Genomic DNA, 22551 nt, shown 5'->3' on the forward strand with positions numbered 1-22551 from the left:
TGTATAGGACTGGTATAGGGAGAAGGTTTTAGTGTAATTGAAGCAATCAAGGATTCTAAATGCATTCTATTAATTTTGCTAATAGTTTTTCTGGGGTAGGGGTGGGGGGAAGAACTCTCTAGACTCAGCAGGAAGTCAAGACAAAAATGCTATTAACAAAGATATTGCATTTTATTAATTTTCAGGATAAAAGATGTGTTATGATCTGGTTTATTGTTATTTTCCCCTTTGATTAAAGAACTGTAGAAAAAAACAGAATATGTTCATGTTGTATTACTCACAGGGAAACCTTACTGTAAAAGAAAACATATGGTTAACACAGGTACCTGGGACTTTTATTATTTCTTTTAATGCTCTGAAAACAAGATGATTGTGCTGAAAGACAATTAAAAGAAGAGTCATATTTACTTTTGCAATAAAATCCATTTGCATTAAATATGTTTATGCGCAGATTATTCAAAATAGTATGCAAAACACATTGTTACTGTATAATCAAGTGCTAATACAATTTGACTTATTTATTTAATACATAATTTCAAGCAATGTAAAGTATAAAATACAATAATTATCATAGTATATTGATCACCTTTTAAAAAAATCAGAGTATTTATGACAAAAAGTGATGCACACACACACACTTTCAAACAAATCTTTATGTAATCACTTTACAGAAAGACAGTTCTTTTCATTTTCAAAAATCACCCTTCTGGTAACATTCGCTTCAGGTCCATAATAAAGTATGTGTAGATAAAACCAATGCCACATTTTTATGAAGGTGATATGGAGGTTAGAATGAGCCGGCAAAAACAATCTTTAAAATATTTCACTTTTTTTAGCAACTAATTCTTTTCCACTTGATGTCAATATCTGGTTGAGGATTTTTTGAGATGAAGACTACTGTTTCTAAATATGGAGTGCTTCTTGTCTCAGAGTTTAACACGTATCATTACTTTTGAGCAAAGAGCATCATAGTGTCTCACTTTGCAGAGAAGGACTGGAGATAATGCTGGAAAATGTTGCCAGTTACACAGAGTAGAAAAGAAAATACATTACTTTTAATCTTGATTGTGCATTATTGGGAAAACCAGTGTTAAGAGGAGAGACACCATAGAAAGACATGACTGATTTTTACAACTTTCTTGTTTGAAAGAAACAAAAATCAGGATATTCAATGCTGAATGCTGCCATAAAAATATTCCAGCAAATATATATAATTATAATGAAAAACTTGGGAATCCTTTAAGAAAATCCATGCTGGGATCTGACAGAGAGAAGGATTTGATTATATTATAGAGAGAGATTGCAGTGAATTGGACAGGCTAGCTAATGCAATACCTTGGGTGGAGGGGAGAGAAATCTATAAATAAACGAATACACCAGATTAGAGCCTTTTCCTCAGGAGCTAGCAGTTTTTAATATAATCACATTTTACATTCATTAGGAGAGCACTGATAATATTCATGTAAGATGGAATAAATGTGCTTCAATGTGGCATTTGTCTGAATAAAATGTGAGTAAAGACTTCAGGATTTGGCTGAACATTTGTCCTTTAATGGTAGTCTTAAAACAAGGGGCCAGATTCCCAAGTAGTGTAAATTGGTGTCGCTCCATGGAAGTCAAAAAAGCTACCCCAGTTTATATTGGATGAGGATTTGGCTTCCTTGGAATCTTAAATATGGTGTCAAGTATCAAAGGGGTAACCGTGTTAGTCTAGATCTGTAAAAGCAGCAAAGAGTCCTGTGGCACCTTATAGACTAACAGACATTTTTGAGCATTAAATATGGTGGTGAATATGGTATCCAGCAGATATTTTTACCCTTCTCCTTTTACTTCTAATTTATGATGGACCAGATCATCCCTGGCATAAATTGTACTCATGCCAATGAAGGCAATGGAATGATGCCAGTTTACTCCAGCTGATATGGCAGTGGCTAAGGAAGAAAACACTCAGGTCTATGCATCAAAAGCCTGATCATGCAAGGGCCTCGGTGCTTCCTGAAAGATGCTCAGGCCCCTCAACTCCTATTGAAGTCAAGGGGGTACTCATCACTTCAAAGGAATTGCTCAGTACCTTACAGCATCTGGCCACCAAATGAATAAGAAATCCAATTATTCAGCCTCACATGAAGCTGCTATGAGAAACTGCCTGTCAGTGAACAGCCTTTTTTACCCTATCATCATCTGCTTGGGATGTCACAACCAGAACTGTCAGGGTGTGCTTGTGGATTAATGACAGATTATCATTTACAAGTTTATAAACCATATTCAGTGCTGCTGTGAGAACCATCCAGTGCAGTGAAGGGAAGAGAAGCAAAAGCAAAGAGAGGATGAAAAACATGTTTTTTTAAACACTCTATTTCAAATTTCATAAGAGTGATGGATCAGTCAGCATAGTCTGAGCAATTCAACTTTTTAAAGCTTTTTGATAAGGTGTCAAAGAATAAAATATGAATCTTTTGATGGGGAAAAACATTTGCTTCCCTGAGAAATTCCCACGCACAATTTCCTTTCTGTTCTAATTATAGTTGCTCAAGGCAGGGCTAAAACACAGTATCACTTCTATGTGCTTTATTACTTGAAGTTGAATATTTCCATATGTATGCATTATTTTCTGTATGCAGAAGTGTTTCATGTTGCTGTTGATGATAATAAACTGCACTAAGAAAGGAGTACAATCCTGAAAACTCAATCCTAAACAGAACTTGCATTCAGTATCGGGATGAACGAATGTTTCTTGCAGAATTCTGGTTTCCACTCCCACTTATGCTGGAATGCAACAGGCCTGTGCTTCTTGCAAAGCTCAATATGAGGCCTTGCAGGATCAATGCCTTATTTTGCATGCAAAGTTGCTGAGGAAGACAGCGAGATAATGTGGGTTTTGATCCCATCAGCATCAGCATGCAGATGATCCAAAGCTTGGTGTCCTCAGCCACAGATGATTTAACATTAAGAGGCAAATGCCATATCATTTCAAACTGAGCATTCATCATTTCCCATGTGGACCTCTCACCCCCTCGCACACACATAACTTGGTGTCTTTGTCCCACAGCTTGGAGCTTGAGAGGTATAATTTGATACATGGCTCAATTGGGTAATTATTGTCCTCTGAACAATACAATGGCAATGGTACTTTTTTGGCAGGTGCGAGATGGAATGGTTCTGTAAACAAATTGCTGTCATTGTTAGTTGCTGGGAATATTTTGAAACTTGCAAATACATTTGAAGTGCAGAACCTTGGGGGTGAAATCAATTTTATATTATAGTACATCTCATCCCATAAGAATCTGACAGATTGCTTATCCCCCACTCTCCAGCTGCAAATTGCCAAGACCATGAAATGAAATCAATATTTACTCTTTAAAGTATATTTCATTAAAGCAATATGCCTGTAAACATTAAGGAGCCTCATCTGTGTGGTAAAAGAAATTCTTTTATTGTCTCATCACAGAAAGTGCACATGGTGCAGATTGCTCATGTTATCTACAAGGGCACTATAGTAGGTTCTTCAGTTGCACTTGAGGAAATCTCCCCCTTTCCATGCTCATATCCTGGAAACAGTTGCTGAACTGAGCCCCACTGAGCACTTAAAGTGTATTCTTTGACAACTGAGCTTCAAATGTGCAATGAAATTACAATCTGAAAAGCCATTACAGCACATGCGTGCACAGTAACCACGTTTAATACCAATCCTTTTCATCCAGCTATAGAAATAAAAGGCCTGATTTGACACCTACTGCAATCAACGGGAGTCTTTTAATTGCTTTTATGGGCTTTGGAAATTAGTCTAACAAGCTATTTTTTAATAAGCAAAAAAGAAAAAATGCCTAAAATGATTATATCAGTAATGAGCCAAATCCCGCATACCCATACTCATGAGAATAGTCTCATTTCACATACATAGTCAATGGGACCACTCACCTGGGGAAAAACTGGGCTATATATTGGTTTGCAGACTTAAAACACATCCATTAACCAAGTAATTAGTCTAGTGATTAGTGCAGGGGATTGTTGGACAGAACTTCAGGATTCAAGTCCTGATAAGTCTCTTTAATCTCTCTGTGCCTCAATTTACCAGTTGATTAAATGAATTTTATCTCTAACAATTGTGATGGGTATATACCCTACACTGGTCCCAAAAGGATTAACTGGGGCTAGAAAGCTCAATTAGGGCATCTGGAAGGTGGGCCAGGCCCAATTGAAGATGAAGCCCTGCAGGAGGGCAAGCTTATAAAGGGAGGAAGCCCAGAGGAGACAGGAAGAATTCTGTAATGTCTGTCTTCTTGTTAGAGAATGAAGGAAGGGCCTAGAGAGAAGATATATACTAAACCTGGGGATAGGCTGTGGGAAAGGGCAAAAGGAAAGCCAAGTTAAGAGTCGTCAAGGGAAGCAGCAGGAAGGGGGTTTGATGGAACAGACCCTGGCTGCTTGTTTCAGGGGTGAGAGGGTCGTAATGAGGGTTCCCCTAATGATCCACCAGATAAGGTAGTGCAGAAACACCCTTAGTTCAGGCAAAAGAAGGATTATTGAGTGTGGAGCTGGGCAGAAAGGGGGAAAGAGCTGGGAGGCATTGAGAGAGAGAGAGAACACCCCTGCAGAGTCCAAGAACAGTCTGTGGGATCTGGGTAGGGGGTGAAAAGCTGTGGGCTTGAGTCTAATATATTGGACCCTTTGGTAATCCTGGAAGGGAAGAGATTTCAAAGTGAGCTTGAGCATTGGCTTGCTAAACCCAGGGTTGTGAGTTCAATCCTTGAGGGGGCCATTTAGGGATTTGGGCATTGGTCCTGCTTTGAGCAGGGGCTTGGACTAGATCATCTCCTGAGGTCCCTTCTAGCCCTAATAATCTATGATTTTAAGGCTGAACTACGAGAAGTGGTGGACCCCAGTGGGACTGGAGTGACAATCAGCAGGGTGCTAGAGAGGACAGGAGTCCCATGTCATACCTTGCATGAGGTGGTGTGCCCAGGGTGAGTCAACTCTTCTACACCATCTTCAGGTTTTCTATAGTACAAATCAGTGTAGTATTTAACAGCCTGACCAAAGACTACTGAAGTCAGTGGAAGACTGAATGGGCCTTGTATCAGGCAGGTCCTAAGTGCTTAGAAGAGAGAGAATATAGTAATAACAGTGCATAGCTACATTAAAGAGGGATTGTGAAACATCATTCATGTTGCCAAAGCACATTGAAATCCCTGGATCAAACGTGCTATAAAAGAACAACATATTAAATAATCTCTGCATTAAAACAGAAAGGGAGCAAACTTTCATCCTTGAGTTAAAAAAATGCCCCTAGGCTGAGAATTTGAGCCTGATTGTCATTTATGCAAAGTTCAATTTGCACCACTCTGACAATGTAAAGAGGCCTTAGTACAACTGGGAGTCAGGCTCAAAAGCCCCTTTTCATTGTCATTGGTGTAAATTGACCTTTGCGTAAATGAGAATCAGGTCCTTAGGATGTAAACAAGAAACTCCTGAAAATATGTGGCTGCAATGAAATGGCTAGTAGATCTTCATCTGGCGCTACTCTTGTGAGTGCCTTCATGATAAAAATACTCTATTTAATCCATATCATCATTGAACTTCACAGTAATAGTGTCCTCTTAAACACCATCTTGTGTCACTCACGTTTTTGATATCTCTAACCCTCTAGTTTTTTGCCAGTTTGGAAACTGGGTTCAAATACTGCGTAAGTCACTAAGGTGAGTGAGAATGGAAGGTGTTATGCTCCTAGTGGAAATTTATGCATATCAAAAACCCACCACACTATCTGGCAGAACTGAAAGCTTCTGCTCATGCAAAACTTAGGGCTGGAAAAGCGAGGGGTGCTTCATGTTAAAGCAAAGATGTGTAGGCAGAGCTTATGGGTCCAGGATTGGTCTGATGTGTGGATGAAGCTGGAGCAGTATGGTCAGAGAGGTGTGCGTTTGGCCGAGAACTAGAAATGTGTGTGTATGTGTGGCCAGGAGTAGACAGGAGAGTTGCTGCAAGGAGGAGGATGTCTGGGACAAGAGAACACTAGGTGCTGGAAATCAAGATTGAGGTACAATGGTAGAAACTTGCATATTACCTGGCCTTTCTAAACATAATTCAAATCAGTGCTTCATGTCTTTTGCTGTACTGGTCACTGAATTCACCTGCAACATATGCTTAAAGTAATAATGCTGTTAGAAATGGTAAACTGGAAAGAAAATGCAGCGTAGTATGCAATAACCTGTCGTCTACATTTATAACAATGAATGATAGGAGTAGTGGGATGGAAGGGGAAGCACAGAAGGGTCATGGGATTGCAGATCAATAGTTAGAAAATGGTTGAATTAGAATTGTTTGGTCCCTGGTGGTGGAGAATTCTGCAGCTTTAGAGCTATTCAATTACCCACACTGCATTCAGAGGGGCTGGTCCATTGTCCTTCTGAGTCATACAGCAAGATAAACAATGCAAGGGGTCAGGTCCCCGCAGCTGAGCCACATCATAAAGGGAAAAAAAATCATGCCTGCCCTAAATCCAAACGGGAAGTGAAGAAAAATCACCTCTTTGTTGCCTTGGTGCTTCCAAATTATAGCATCATGTTTAAGGGTCAGTGGTCATATTTCCTGGGTGTGCCATCTGTTTTCAATTGAACCGGGCTGAAAGTTGGCCTGTGGAAAGTAGCACAAGTTGGGGAAAATAATCGTTTTTTAGTGCCAAAGCAGCCCAGAATAGCTTGTCTTTCCTTCTAGCTTTGATAGCGGCTTTGATGGCTTTTGAACCTCCTTGAACTAAAAACATAGTTTTGAAAAGTGGCTACAATACACTCTCAGTGTGGCCGCTTCTCTTGCCAGTTCTGTGTACTCCACATGCTGCCATGCTGTGAAGTTATTCCTGGAAGGGCTGCTTCTCGGACAAAATGAACTGCTGACATCAAAGACAGTTTGCCATTGACTTCAATTATTATACTGTGTGCTAGCCTGTAGAAGTGCCGGTGGAGATCGGGACCCCATTGTGGAAGACAATGACCATATGCTGTGAAAAGTCCTGATCTGAAAACATTTCAGTAAAAATAGACAGAGGATATATTGCTATCACCATTTTTTTTCAGATAAGGCATTGAGAGCAATTAAGTGATTTTCCCAAGGTCACACAATCTTTAGTAAACTGAAGAACTGAACATAGATCCATGGAGTGGGGCTCAGGACCATTAGACTATATTTTAAGTGCTCAGCATGGGACTAAATTTTCCAAAGATCTCTGCTTCCATTTAGGCACCTAAATAAGAGCTAGAATTTCAAAAGTGCTTGGCTCCCATTTTGACCTTGATGGCCAATACTCTGAGCTTGTTTAACAAAACTGACCATTTACCTTGGTGCCTTAAATTGGATCTGAGCTATTTGGAAAATCTGGTCTCAATTCTGGATGCTGAACTCTTTGGTAAATCTATAGTAACATTGATTTACACATTGCCTTTACTTTAGGAGAGATATTTTGATTTACTCCTGCTGAGGATATAGCTCAGAATCTTGGCCCAATTCTGCAAATATATGAGTAGGTCATACTTGACAACTGGTATTAAGTTTTAGGATCTGGTCCTTTATTTGCACTTGCCTTTAACTCAACTGCTCACTGGCACCAAACTTTTGCACTCAGCTTTACGTAAGTGCCTATTAAAAAAGTAGCATGCCTTTTCTTTGCAGTGTTTTCCTTTTTTTATTGACTTGCCTTTGTCAGAGGAAGGGGGGAAAAGTGTACACTTACATATGGATGATTCCATTTCTTAAACAAGAGACTGATACAAAGAAACATTTCCCCCCACTAGTCTAATTTGGATCTAGGTTAATTGCACTTCTAGCGAATGTCTTTGATTTGCAGTGGGAAAGCCAATGAAAGTCTGAAGCTCAGCAATGATTCTGCATTAACTGTCATGACTCCTTTTTTACAACTGGAGCTAAAGGCAGTACCTACCTTGCAGATGTCTGTTGAGAACTCTATGCGGCTGAGCTATCGCTGATGCATGCATATTCTTCTTCAAAGGCAGACTCTATTGTTAGTGTTGATACACTCGGCAGCATAGTTGAAGATGCTTTCAGGTGGGAACCCTTGATTGTAACTGAAAGAATCTAGTAAGCATTAAAACATGGTGATGGCCTCTTCAAGAGGCTTATCTTACTTAAAATTTTTGTTGTCTCTTCTTAATAGAAAGCAACTGAGACCCCCTTAATATCATCTGGTCACCTAGGTTGAGGCTTCCAAAGTAGCCCAAGAGAGTTAGCTGCCTGACTGTCATTGAATTTCCCAATGGGATTAGGGCACTTTACTTCATGAGACTCCTTTGAAAATCCCAGGATTAGTTTTTGGCCACTTTACTTCTTACAGATGGGTTGTGACTTACTGCTCAAGGACTTAGGTCTAGCAAGTGTTCTTGGGCTTGGACCACCTAATAAACAATCCAGTGCAAAATGGCATAAGGGCCTTAATCCAATGAAGAGACGGAGAGGGTGGAGGTTGAGGAGCAGCATATCATTGACGAATGTGACCAACTCGTCCCTGGCATAACTGCATTGGGGATTAAATGCAGTTTTAATTGGGATTAAATTGTCCCAATATTTCCCAAAGAATCTGTCTGAAGGAGGATAAACTCTGCTCATTGCATGGATTGAATAGTGTTGAGGTTCCCCTGAGACCTATTCCAGCTGGTTCCCAAGAACTCAGTTGGACTCTAGTCTTGTCAGTCATGTTCCAGATTCAGCAAGATACTTAAAGGTGTTCCTCACCTTAAGCATGTAAACAGTATTGACTTCACTGGGACTACTCACATGCTTACAGATAGGCACACAGCCCCAGATCCTCAAAGATATCCAGGTGCTTAACTCCCATTGGTTTCAATGGATGTTGGGTGTCTTTAGGGTGTAGGCCATGCTCATTAAATACCTTGCTGCATTTTTGACCACTTCTATTCAAAACTCTGGCCATGATGCAAACAAAACTTTCTCAATTTTTCCATCAAAATTTGACATATTTGGTAACATGCTCACAGTCTGATTGAACAGTGATGTGAACTGTGAGTATCAAAATATGACTTGTTTCAATAAGAGAAGTAATTACAGGACTGTGTGTGCTTTGTACAATACCCCGCATCTTCCTAAAACTGAAATATTTACTGTATTCAAAATTCTGAATTACATGTTGCAAGTACTCATTGGCCCAGAGTCAGTGCTATAACACCAGTTGTGAATCCTCAGTAGAAATAACTCCAAGTTAATAGCAGGAGACCAATAAATAAAGAAATTGACTAATACAAGCATTCAGAGGAGGAAAATCATAACTTCTGGTAATACATTTTACTAACTAATTTTATTTCAAAATATCTTTTAAATTATTTTGTTAAAGAAGAGCTAAAAGTCACTCCAGCTAAGGAGCTAGAATGTGCAGAATGTATACGGAGATTAGTGTAGCACATTCTAAAGAAATACATGTGGAATATAGTGAGCTGCCCTTGGAAATTTGAAATAAATACATTAGATAATTTAGAAATGGAAAAATCAAAGGAAATCTTTTCTTCTTTCTTTAATCAGTGACTTTCATGGGTCGCTCTTGATCTGACATAACAATGACTAATGTGTCTGAGATAAGACAGGAGCTCAGTTTTTCATCTGAAATGGAAGGAGGTTGTCAGAGGGTTTTTCTAAATATGCCAATATAAAATGGTATTGTGTATTCTTTGGAACAATTATATTCATTAGGGTCTTGCAGATTGTTGTCATTTTCAGGCTCTGGTGCTTGTGCTTTGTAAGTCTTTGAGTCCCTGATTATCAGCATGTTCTTGCCTCAGATTTTCTTCTCTCATCTCCTTTGAAAGGTGAGTGTGAGAATGATCTGAAGAGCAAAAGCAGATGTAAAGGATGCAGGGATGCAAATTATCTTCTGCAATGCTGCATTCATTGCAAGACTGATAGTGCATATGTTGTGATGATGCAATGCTGCATTTTTTGTAACCTTCATGTTCTCAGCCTAACATTTACATAGTTCCTTGTGAATTAATAGTCAAATTAATGCAACCTCAGGAAATCCAAATTACACTGTCTGTAAACTTTAATAATAATACTCTACACTATTATTTCAAGTGGTGCCTGTGATAGCTCACAGGAGATGATGTCTTAAACTATCCAGATTGGGGAGAACTTGTTTATTTCATTAGTGTTCACACTGTTTGCTGTAAGCTGACCCTGTGGTTTATTATTACTTAGTCACTCTAGAGCAGAGATCACAACATACTTTACAAGGAAAGTGTCATTGTCTCCTGTTTACAGATGGAGAAACGGAGTTGCAGGGAAGGGGAAGTGACTTGCCCATTAGGTCAGTGGCCAAGTTGGCAATGGAGCTCAGTCCAATGCCCTATACATTGGACCCAGGAAGTTTCCACTCATGGAAAGCCATCGGATACTATGATGTGTGACAGCCAAAAACCCTAAGACAGGGAGAGAGAGAAAGCAAGGCTGATATTTGGGATGCATGCACAGTTTTGGGCAACTTCTGCATTTTATCTTCTTAGATCTTCCAAGCTAAGCAGAACTAGGTTTGGTTAACACTTGAATAGGAGACATCTTAGGAAAGAAACATTTTTTAGTGTAATGCAGATGCAGTGTTTGAGTAACATTCTGACTCCCATGATAGATGTGAAGCTCTTTGCTAACTGGAACTATTTCAGTGCCATTTCCTCTCCACTCAACAGCAGGCAAAGATGACTATTCTGTAGCTGTACTTGTTCCCTCTTTGTGCCTCATAAAATATAATCATGTCGTACCTGACTTCAGCTCGTTCTCTAATTGGCCAAACTTGTGAGACCTTACACTCAAATTGAAGAAGAGTTCTCTGTTTCTTAAAAGCTTCTCTTTCACCAACAGAAGTTGGTCCAATACGATTTTGCTTCACCCACCTTGTCACTCAAGATGATGGCATTTCTGTTGGTCTGTTCACCTTCCCAGGCTGATGCCTGGAATAACTTTGCTTCCAGACAGAAAAGAAATAAGACTGGAGTGAGGGTGAATATAGAGCCCTTGGCAAGGGGTGTGTGGTGAGAATGGAAAACCCTAGTGTGGGGTCCCAGGGAGGAGGGGAATGGAGTGACATGGGAGGAAGAGAACAATAGAATGAAGGGGCAGCACACAGCTCTGGACATGGGAAGAGGGGATGAGAATTATTCAGTGTCTGGGTGCCAAGACTGAGACACCTACATATGTTATCACTCCTGCAAAATGTTGCCGTAGTCTTCTAGGTGTCTGAAATTGAGGACTCCAAAATTGAGGCACCTAATATTAGGGGGTCACTGAAACTTTTGTCTGCTATTGTGAAATGAGTCGGTGAATTCACAATCTAACTCTATACAAGAAGATATCACAATCTAATGCTGTACAGGCTCTATGTGTCTGCCTATAACACGACATCTGCCATGTGGTAATCTCAGCAGAGAGGCGAAGGGATGGGTTGACTGGAGCTATCTTCATGTAACAGATATTGTCTTTGGAACTTGTTTGAGGCACAATGGAATGGAAGTTTCCACTCCTCCCCACCCCCCACACCCCCGCGCCTATTCTGTGGTTAAATAAGGGACTTCAGCTCCGGTTATATCCAGCTGAAACTTTTCACTTTAAAAAAAAAAGCTGAGGTTGTATTTTTAGTTATATTATTTTAAGTCTTTTAAAATCATGTATTGCAAAGTGGTTTGGGTTCATTTAATTGAAGGTGTTGTGCATATAGGTGAAATGACTGAGCATACTTATGAAGTAATGTGCAAAAATATTTTCTCTAGCTAAAAATACCATATGTATTAATAAAGGCAAACTTGAACCTCTACATTATTCAGAGTTTGAATAGCAGGGGGATTGTAACGGACCTTGATGTTGTTTGACCTTCCCTCTGCACAGCCCTCCTTGAAATCATTGACTTGTTTTCCTTTTTGTCTACAGAAAATGGTATTGATCCTGTAAGTCGTCTGGGGATTGGCCAAAAACTGAGCTCCTCACGCAGTTTTTACATAGCAGTGGAAGTCAGTGGGCATTTGCCTTGAGGTATAATTACTCCACCTCCGCAAGAGGTGTGGACAGCACGTCTGTCACTCTAACTTGCATCGCTCATGGGAGTGTCTTTTTCACGCTCCTGAACGACATAAGTTAGATTGACTTAACTCACTCACTCATGCCCGTCACCCCAATCGGGGTATGGGCCGCCAACAACAACAGATCTCCAGAGTCCTCTATCCTGGGCCATTAGTTCTAACTGGTTCCAGGTATAGCCCATTTTTTTGCTATCAGCCTGAAGGTCACGTCGCCAGGTGTTTCTTGGACGGCCTCTTTTCCACTTGCTTTGGGGGTTCCACCGCAGTGCCTGTCTGGTGATGTTAGTTGGCTGCTTCTGTAGTGTATGTCCTATCCAACCCCACCTTCTCCTTCTGATTTATTCCTCTGCTGGGAGTTGACAGGTCCTCTCCAAGAGGTGGATGTTACTGATGGTGTCTGGCCAGCGGATCTGGAGAATCCAGATTGACTTAAGCGGTAGTGTAAATCAGAGCCTTAGGATTTGGCAAGAGATTATAGACTCATAGACTCATAGACTCTAGGACTGGAAGGGACCTCGAGAGGTCATCGAGTCCAGTCCCCTGCCCTCATGGCAGGACCAAATACTGTCTAGACCATCCCTAATAGACATTTATCTAACCTACTCTTAAATATCTCCAGAGATGGAGATTCCACAACTTCCCTAGGCAATCTATTCCAGTGTTTAACTACCCTGACAGTTAGGAACTTTTTCCTAATGTCCAACCTAAATCTCCCTTGCTGCAGTTTAAGGCCATTGCTTCTTGTTCTATTATTGGAGGCTAAGGTGAACAAGTTTTCTCCCTCCTCCTGAAGACACCCTTTTAGATACCTGAAAACTGCTATCATGTCCCCTCTCAGTCTTCGCTTTTCCAAACTAAACAAACCCAATTCCTTCAGCCTTCCTTCATAGTCATGTTCTCAAGACTTTTAATCATTCTTGTTGCTCTTCTCTGGACCCTCTCCAATTTCTCCACATCTTTCTTGAAATGCGGTGCCCAGAACTGGACACAATACTCCAGTTGAGGCCTAACCAGCGCAGAGTAAAGCAGAAGAATGACTTCTCGTGTCTTGTTTACAACACACCTGTTAATGCATCCCAGAATCATGTTTGCTTTTTTTGCAACAGTATCACACTGTTGACTCATATTAAGCTTGTGGTTTACTATGACCCCTAGATCTCTTTCTGCCATACTCCTTCCTAGACAGTCTCTTCCCATTCTGTATGCGTGAAACTGATTGTTCCTTCCTTGGTGGAGCACTTTGCATTTATCTTTATTGAACTTCATCTTGTTTACCTTAGACCATTTCTCCAATTTGTCCAGATCATTTTGAATTTTGACCCTGTCCTCCAAAGCAGTTGCAATCCCTCCCAGTTTGGTATCATCCGCAAACTTAACAAGCGTACTTTCTATGCCAACATCTAAATCGTTGATGAAGATATTGAACAGAACCGGTCCCAAAACAGACCCCTGCGGAACCCCACTTGTTATACCTTTCCAGCAGGATTGGGAGCCATTAACAACTACTCTCTGAGTACGGTTATCCAGCCAGTTATGCACCCACCTTATAGTAGCCCCATCTAAATTGTACTTTCCTAGTTTATCTATAAGAATATCATGCGAGACCGTATCAAATGCCTTACTAAAGTCTAGGTATATCACATCCACCGCTTCTCCCTTATCCACAAGGCTCGTTATCCTATCAAAGAACGCTATCAGATTAGTTTGACACGATTAGAAAAAGGATCATTAAAATCCCAAAGAATGAGGAACCAATTCACAAAACACAACTCAGGTCTGATTCTGATCTCTCACCAACATAAACAAGGAGTAACTCCAGTACGTCAATGGAGTTACGCCAGCATTAACAATATGAAATCAGATTTGGGAATGCTATATATTTTCCCTTTATCTAAAAGAAAGAAAAGTGAAAATTTGCTATTTTGGTGGTAAACTCATAGAAAAATTCTCTCATTGAAACCCCAAAGGCCATTGTTAGACACTTCAGAACAGATGCACCCTATCTCTAACAGTGGATAATGACTTACTTCAGAAGGAGATATAATACCCCCACAATGCATCTGATTGTTCAACACTGGGCCTGATCCTCTTTTCAGTTCTTCTTCCTGGTGTTAATCTCATCAAATAGCATCTGCTCTGTGTCCTCTCCCTCTAGCATGCTCTGTTCAATGTCATATGCTCTCACCACATGCTAGCATGTCTTCCTTTATTACATCACAATAATTCCTCTTGGGTCGGCCTTTTTCTTTTTTTTTTGATTCAGTCTTCATCACTAGTTTTTCCTCATCTGCACTTTTTCCCCTGTGTAGCGTTACAACTGCAATATATCGCAGCCATTTGCTGTACACTCCTACTCGTTGCTAATTTGGCTCTGATATGATTGACTGCTCCTGTCCTGCAGCTACTAAAAGGCTTGACTCACTAACTGCAGAACATAATTATGTCTCATAGGAAGAGATGTGGGCAAGTGAAGAATCTGCCTGAATCTTGTCAATATCCAGTGGTGCGAGCTGTAGAGTTGCTAACATCCGTTAAACTCTGTTGGAGAAAAACACAGTTTTTACTTTTTGGTTGGGTGCAGCAAAGTTAGGTACTTTATTTTTAAGAAATTGCGTAGAGGAAGAGAGTGCACTAGGACATAGGGTTGGTTTTTTTAGGCAGGTTTTTTTACAGGTAAACAATTATAACAAGCATTTATATTTTTGTTATATACAATAATAAGCAACAGCTGCATTTTGTTCATATATAGGTTACTTTGATATTTTATTTTTTTTACTTTTATTTAGACTAAAGTTTATATTTTTTATTAACACAAGGTTGCAACAACTTTTTGCCCAGTTTTTTTTGCTTGCCTTACATAATTTTTGCTTTTGTAAATTTTGCGTTATTAGAATAACAGCTAGCCTAACTTTTGCTTACAAAAGAGACTATTTGCATTGAATTTATTTTTTAGTTTCTGTTAGTTTTTGCTTTACTTTTACAATTCTATGGGCAACGTTTATTCAGCCAAAGGGCAGAGTACTGTAACAGCTCTGTAGACAGTTTTACGATGGGAAGCTTGCTTCACTTGCTGACTATTTACAACTTAATGAAAATAATTCAGATGCTGTACTTCAAAAGCCTGGGTAGTGACTACCTCAGTCAATGGAGAATCGCTGGTAACTGTTTGTAATATAGGGCTAATAACACAGAGCTGAGCGGTTCTGAGCCCATTCTGTAGGGGGAAGTGGTGCACATACAAGATAGTTAATTACTGGGGGCAGATTTAGCCTACTGTTGAAAACACATTGGGCCGGTTTTTGTCTTTAAGCAGCTGTTGGTAGTTCTTGGAGGCATTGAGACTTGGCCAGGCAAGTGTACCAGGGGTATGGCTGCAGCTGCCAAACACCTTTTGGTAGGGTGTGGTATGTAATCTTTCATCCTCTCTATGAGCCCACAGTACACTTCGGGAGCCTGGAATCACTGAGTACTAGTGTTGCTCATTCCTTACACTCCATGAGAATGAACAAGGATTGTGATTGTGCCCTCTGCACTCAGTCAGTAGAGGCCTGGGTACAATATGGCTTATTCTTATTCTTTCATTTCCTTCATACTTCCATATAAACATTGAAATCTGTCAAGCAGTCCCAAAACCTATTTCCTACAACTCTTCAGTCATGAGAGATAGTGACATCCAATGGTTAGAGCGGTGGAGACCAGGGTTGAATTCCTGACACTTGACTTGGTGTGAGACCTTAGTCAAATCACTTCACTTCTTTGTTTCTGATTCCCTATTGTAAAATGGGGACCGTGATACTTTCCCATCAGGGTAAAGTTCTTTGAGATCTGTGCATGAAAGAAAGCGATATACATGCACAATATTATTGCTCTAAAAGCATGTTGAAGAAATGGACGGGTCTCTGATCTGCCCAGAGGTATGAACATCCTCATCATGATTTATCAACGTTCTCAGTCAAGGACTGAGTGGTCCATGGAGACAGAACACTCTTCAGCATGTTAGAGGGGACTGATCCAGAGAAGAGGCTGTTGTAGCAGAAATTTGCCCTCCTGCTGTATCTATTACAATGTTTCGGTGACTTCATTCTTCAGGGATGTCATCTCAATGTTTTCCAGAGACACTAAGGCCCAGATCCTGAAAGGCAGGGCTTGTGAATTATTTTTTGCCAAGGTCCAGATTTCTTGGTCAAGGTATAGTCAAGGTCAAGACTCCAGAGAAAACAATAACAATGTTAATAATAAGTAAATAAAAAGATTTCGGTGTCCATTCAAAACACCTAAATACCTTTGAGGGATTGGGACTAAATTTCAATATTCAATAAAGAAAAAAAGCAACAAAAGTGAAGGCACTTGGTTTTGTTATTTCCAGGAGAAAATTAAAGTGGATTTATCAGAAGAGAAGGGCTCCAAATCATGGGTTTGATAATGGAAGCCACAACTATGATAAAAAAGCACCTTTCACGATGAGCCTAACTCTTGCATACTACACTAGTCACACTTAATTACTTGATGAACAGATTCCTTAGGTGTTGTATGCATTATTTATGAGGAAGTTTGTTGAGGAGCACAATGCAACTGAACTTGATTGTCTTGTCTTTAGCCACCGGCTTGATCTTCTAATCTTTAGTCATATAAGCAGTTCTTATATCAACAGAACTACTCTATTATTATAACCCTATTAGTAGGCGGTGTAGGCTAGCGGATAGCACACTGAATGGGACTCAGAAGAGGTAGGATCTATTCCTGGCTCTGCCATTGGCCTGCTGGGTGACCTTGGGCAACTCATTTAGTTTATCAGTGCCTCCATTTCCCCATATGTAAAACATGGAGATAATACCTACCCTCTTTGTAAAGCACTTTGAAGTCCACTGATAAAAAGTGCTATATCAGAGCAATGTCTTGTTGTTACACTCAGAAATGAGAACTGCTCATAAGTAAAATTCATCACTTACAAACAGCGCTTTGGTGCTATGCACAGAGGGTGAATTTCACCTTATGTGAATGAGGGTTTGAAGGATCCGTTCCCCAGTGATTGTCCATTCTGGTGATTACGTGACATTCAATAAATGAAGAGAATGTTGGTGCTGTGTTGTTCAAATAGAATTTTATGAACCATATCCTGCCATCATTTCTTATGCAGAACTTGTGTTGACCTCATTAAGACTTCCATGCACACAATGATGGGCTAGTACACATAGCCTTGTGTTTTTACTTTGATTGCTTCTGTTTGCTTCCGGACCTTCAATTAGAAATTGAATTGTCTATAGGAAGACAAAAAGTACCTGACTGATACTAAATCTGACAATGGCTGTACCTACTAGAAACGCATAAACAATAATCATTTAATTAAGAAATGTGTATGCTCTAAGAGGAAGACAATATTAAAATATGATTATTGGATTTATAGCACACATCGCAATCTGTATGAATTTCCCTGGAAAATGTCCTATCTTTATCTCTTCCCTATTACTGGCTAATAAAAATTATTCAACTGAGATAATGCAACATTTTTTTCCTATTAATCCTAGTTTAGGATTGGACCTTTCCTACTGTCAGGGACCAGATTCTGCTATAGCAGATCTAGAATGGATCATACAGAGATATGGGATAACATAGCTTAAATTGAAGACACTGTTGCATTTTAGAGCAGCTATGTAGTTCAACAAGATGAGCACATCAATGAACATAATATTTAATGTTTTCAATGTGTCTCAAGATAAAATAAACCAAAACAAATTTGATTGCTGAGGATTTGTTGGCTACGCGCTTCCTCAAAAAATGCCTTTCCCTCTGCAGCATATTTTGATAGCATAATTATGCCATCATCTCTGTTCTCTTCAGGCGTAGGAATGAAGAAGCACCTCATCATTCTTATTAAAGTATAGATTTTCTAGCAGCAAGCCAGCCCAGAGAAATTGCTGTTTTTGTTATTCTGCATTCCAGGTAACACATCATTGCCGTAAAGGTTCCTGAGCTGATAATTCCACTGCATGATACTCAAACAAATAATTTGTTTACTCTTTTGCAATATGTTTATTGGATTCTAATGTTCTCTGCCTCATTGTTAGCTTTAATTAGAGCCATATAAAGTTCCTGACATTTTACTGACTTTTTAAAAACTTGTGGGGAAAATTAGCAAGTTTATTTGTTTGAGTTTTAGTTTATTTCTCATTACAAGCAACAAAAATAATCCAATTATAAATGCTTCAATAGATCAGTGAATCTGAAGATGGAATATGAAATACTCCAACCTGATGGAGATAATAAGAAGCTGGTGATTCTCACTGTTCATGCTGCTCCTTTCTCATTTGGTGGTGATATAGACTAGGGATGAGGAAAATCAAGAATGTCTGTGTGAGTCAATCATTTACAAATTTCTAGACTGGAACCCTTGTTAAAGTTCTTAAATGATCTAATCGTTTAGCTTTATCACTGAGAGAGGATGGAATTTTGGCTAAGGGAGTGGATGAGCATTCAAGACATGGGGGTTCAGGTCCTGGTTCTGCTACAGATGGGGCACAGATCAGCCACAGATGGAGAACTCAAGCACAGAGAGAATAAATGACTTGCCCACCATGTGAACAGTCTGTGGCAGATTCAGGAACTGTCTTGAGTTTCTAGCCAGAAGTCCACCCTCTCATGATGCTGAAACTAACCTAGAGATACTGGAAACTTCCCTCAAGAGAGATGAAATTTCTAATTCTGTTTTGCAGACTCAGGAGGATCTGCTAGCTTGCACAGCCAGCAAGGGTGAAATCCTGACCCCATTGAAAGCAATGGAAAGCAATTAGGACAGGGTCATAATTCAAAATGATCTGGACAAATTGGAGAAATGGTCTGAGGTAAACCGGACGAAGTTTAACAAAAACAAATGCAAAGTGCTCCACTTAGGAAGGAAAAATCAGTTTCACACATACAAACTGGGAAGAGACTGTCTAGGAAGAAGTACGTCAGAAAGGGATCTAGGGGTTACAGTGGACAACAAGCTAAATATGAGTCAATAGTGTGATGCTGTTGCAAAAAAAGCAAACGTGATTCTGGGATGCATTAACAGGTGTGTTGTGAGCAAGACACGAGAAGTCATTCTTCTGCTCTACTCTGCACTGGTTAGGCCTCAACTGGAGAATTGTGTCCAGTTCTAGGCATCGTATTTCAAGAGAGATGTGGAGAAATTGGAGAGGGTCCAAAGAAAATCAACAAGAATGATTAAAGGTCTTGAGAACATGACCTATGAAGGAAGGCTGAAAGAACTGGGTTTGTTTAGTTTGAAAAAGAGTAGTCTGAGAGGGGACATGATAGCAGTTTTCAGGTATCTAAAATGGTGTCATAAGGAGGAGGGAGAAAACTTGTTCACCTTAGCCTCTAAGGATAGAAGAAGAAGCAATGGGCTTAAACTGCAGCAAGGGAGGTTTAGGTTGGACATTAGGAAAAAGTTCCTAACTGTCAGGATGGTTAAACACTGGAATAAATTGCCTAGAGAGGTTGTGGAATCTCCATCTCTGGAGATATTTAAGAGTAGGTGTCATAAACAGATAGCTAAGGGTTAATGTCTCTTTCACCTGGAGCACCTGACCAGAGGACCAATCAGGAAACCGGATTTTTTCAACTTTGGGTGGAGGGAATTGTGTGTCTGAGGTCTTTGTTTTCTGGCTGCCTGCTTTCTCTGAGCTTTGGAGAAGTAGTTCTGTTTTCTAATCTTCTGTTTCTAAGTGTAAGGACCAAGAGATCAGATAGTAAGTTATATGGTTTCTTTTCTTTGGTATTTGCATGAATATAAGTGCTGGAGTGCTTTGATTTGTATTCTTTTTGAATAAGGCTGTTTATTCATATTTCTTTTAAGCAATTGACCCTGTATTGTATCATCTTAATACAGAGAGACCATTTGTATTTTTTCTTTCTTTTTTATATAAAGCTTTCTTTTAAGACCTGTTGGAGTTTTTCTTTACTTCAGGGAAATTGAGTCTGTACTCACCAGGGAATTGGTGGGAGGAAGAAATCAGGGGAGATCGGTGTGTGTTGAATTGGCTAGCCTGATTTTGCATTCCCTCTGGGGGAATAGGAAAGTCCTTTTTGTTCCAGGACCGGGAACGGAGAGCGGGAGTCACTCTGTTTGGATTCACAGAGCTTGTGTCTGTGTATCTCTCCAGGAGCACCTGGAGGGGGGGAGGGAAAAAGGATTATTTCCCTCTGTTGTGAGACTCAAGGGATTTGGGTCTTGGGGTCCCCAGGGAAGGTTTTTCAGTGGGACCAGAGTGCCCCAAAACACTCTAATTTTTTGGGTGGTGGCAGCAGGTACCAGGTCCAAGCTGGTGACTAAGCTTGGAGGTTTTCATGCTAACCCCCATATTTTGGACGCTAAGGTCCAAATCTGGGACTAAGGTTATGATAAGGTTAGATAAATGTCTATCAGGGATGGTTTAGATGGTATTTGGTCCTGCCATGAAGGCAGGGGACTGGACTTGATGACCTCTCGAGGTCCCTTCCAGTCCTAGAATCTATGAATCTATGAAAAACTTCCATTGCTTTCAATGGGGCTAAGCTCTCACCTCCTGGATATTCACAGTTATCCTTCTGAATCTAAACAAAGTCACCCATGACTACTTTCCAATTCTTGTTGGGTAAGAAGGGATCCACATCCTCTTTATTGATAGAGCTGCGAAGTTCTCAGGAGCCTTTAGTTTGAATACTTATCCCAACTCCATGCTTTTCAGTACCAACAGTCAAAGCACAGGAAGAGGGCTGGCATCACTTAGAACCCTGAGGTAGTGTAACCTTTTTAACCGTGATGTTGAAATGTTCCCAGTGAATATTAAGTTGTTAAGGGTAAAGGTGCTATAAAACACAACTTAGTTTTCAGGTTTGAGCCTCTAGGCTAGTTACAGAAAATGCAATGCTTAATTTGTGCCAGAGCTTGCCAGGGCTGAGCCCTGGCACCTCTAGGTTTGGCAGTTCATAGCCCAGCACTTCTGGGCTTTCTGCATCAGTTATGAATGTATAAAAATTGCTTGAGCCTCGGCACCTCTTTCATTACAAATTATGCCCTGGGAAAATGTATTTAGCAGATGACCCATTGGTGACACTTTGGATGATACAATCAAACTTTATTAAAAAGAAAAAAAGATTAGTTAAGCAAACAGACATGCAATTACTGTTTACACAATACCAAAATTATACTCTCACTGAAAGGCCTGGTCTACACTACGCATTTATACTGAATTTAGCAGCATTAAACTGAATTAACTCGGCACCTGTCCACACAACGAAGCCCTTAATATCGATATAAAGGGCTCTTAATACCGATATCTATAATCCTCCCCGACGAGGGGAGTAGCACTGAAATCGGTATTATCATGTCGGATTAGGGTTAGTGTGGCCGCAATTGATGGTATTGGCCTCCGGGCGCTATCCCGCAGTGCACCATTGTGACCGCTCTGGACAGCAATCTGAACTCGGATGCACTGGCCAGGTAGACAGGAAAAGCCCCGCAAACTTTTGAATTTAATTTCCTGTTTGCCCAGCGTGGAGTGCCGATCAGCACGGGTGACCATGCAGTCCCAAATCCAAAAAGAGCTCCAGCATGGACCGTATGAGAGATACTGGATCTGATCGCTGTATGGGGAGACAAATCTGTTCTATCAGAGCTCCATTTCAGAAGACGAAATGCCAAAGAATTTGAAAAAATCTCCAGGCTATAATAGAGAGAGGCTACAGCAGGAACTCAACACAGTGCTGCATGACAAGCGTAATGGAAAGCCAAAGAATCAAATGGACGCTCATAGAGGGAGGGAGGGGGACTGAGGACTCGAACTATCCCACAGTTCCCAGCAGACCCGGAAAAGTATTTGCATTCTTGGCTGAGCTCCCAGTGCCTGAAGGGTCAAAAACATTGTCGCGGGTGGTTCAGGGTATATGTTGTCAATTTACCCCCCTTCCTCTTCCATGAAAGAAAAGGGGAAAAAATCATTTCTCGCCTTTTTTCAGTGTCACCGTATGTCTACTGGATACTGCTCGTAGACGAGGTGCTGCAGCGCTAAACAGCAGCATCCCCTCTCCTCCTATCCCTGATGGCAGACGGTGCAATAGGACTGATAACTGTCGTCATCATCCCATGAATGCTCCTGGCAGGCCTCACTGAGGTCGGCCGGGGGTGCCTGGGCAAAAATGGGAATGACTCACGGTCATTCCCTTCTTTAAGCTTTGTCTCCTGGAGATTCAGTCCTGGCCGGAATATCATAGCAGCGGAAGGCTGCGCTCCTCTCCCCCACCTCCACCGTAATGTCTAATGGAGATTCAGTCCTGCCTGGACTATCGTAGCAGCTGGAGGGTGCGCTCCTCTCTCCCACCCCCCGCCTTAATGACTAATGGAGATTCTGTCCTGCCTGGACTATCATAGCAGCTGGAGGCTGCTTCCCCCTTATTTTATCTCACTAAAAAGTCAGTGTTTCTTATTCATGCATTCTTTATTACTTCA

This window comes from Gopherus evgoodei, chromosome 2 (genome assembly GCF_007399415.2).
Source record: "Gopherus evgoodei ecotype Sinaloan lineage chromosome 2, rGopEvg1_v1.p, whole genome shotgun sequence".
NCBI lineage: Eukaryota > Metazoa > Chordata > Testudines > Testudinidae > Gopherus > Gopherus evgoodei.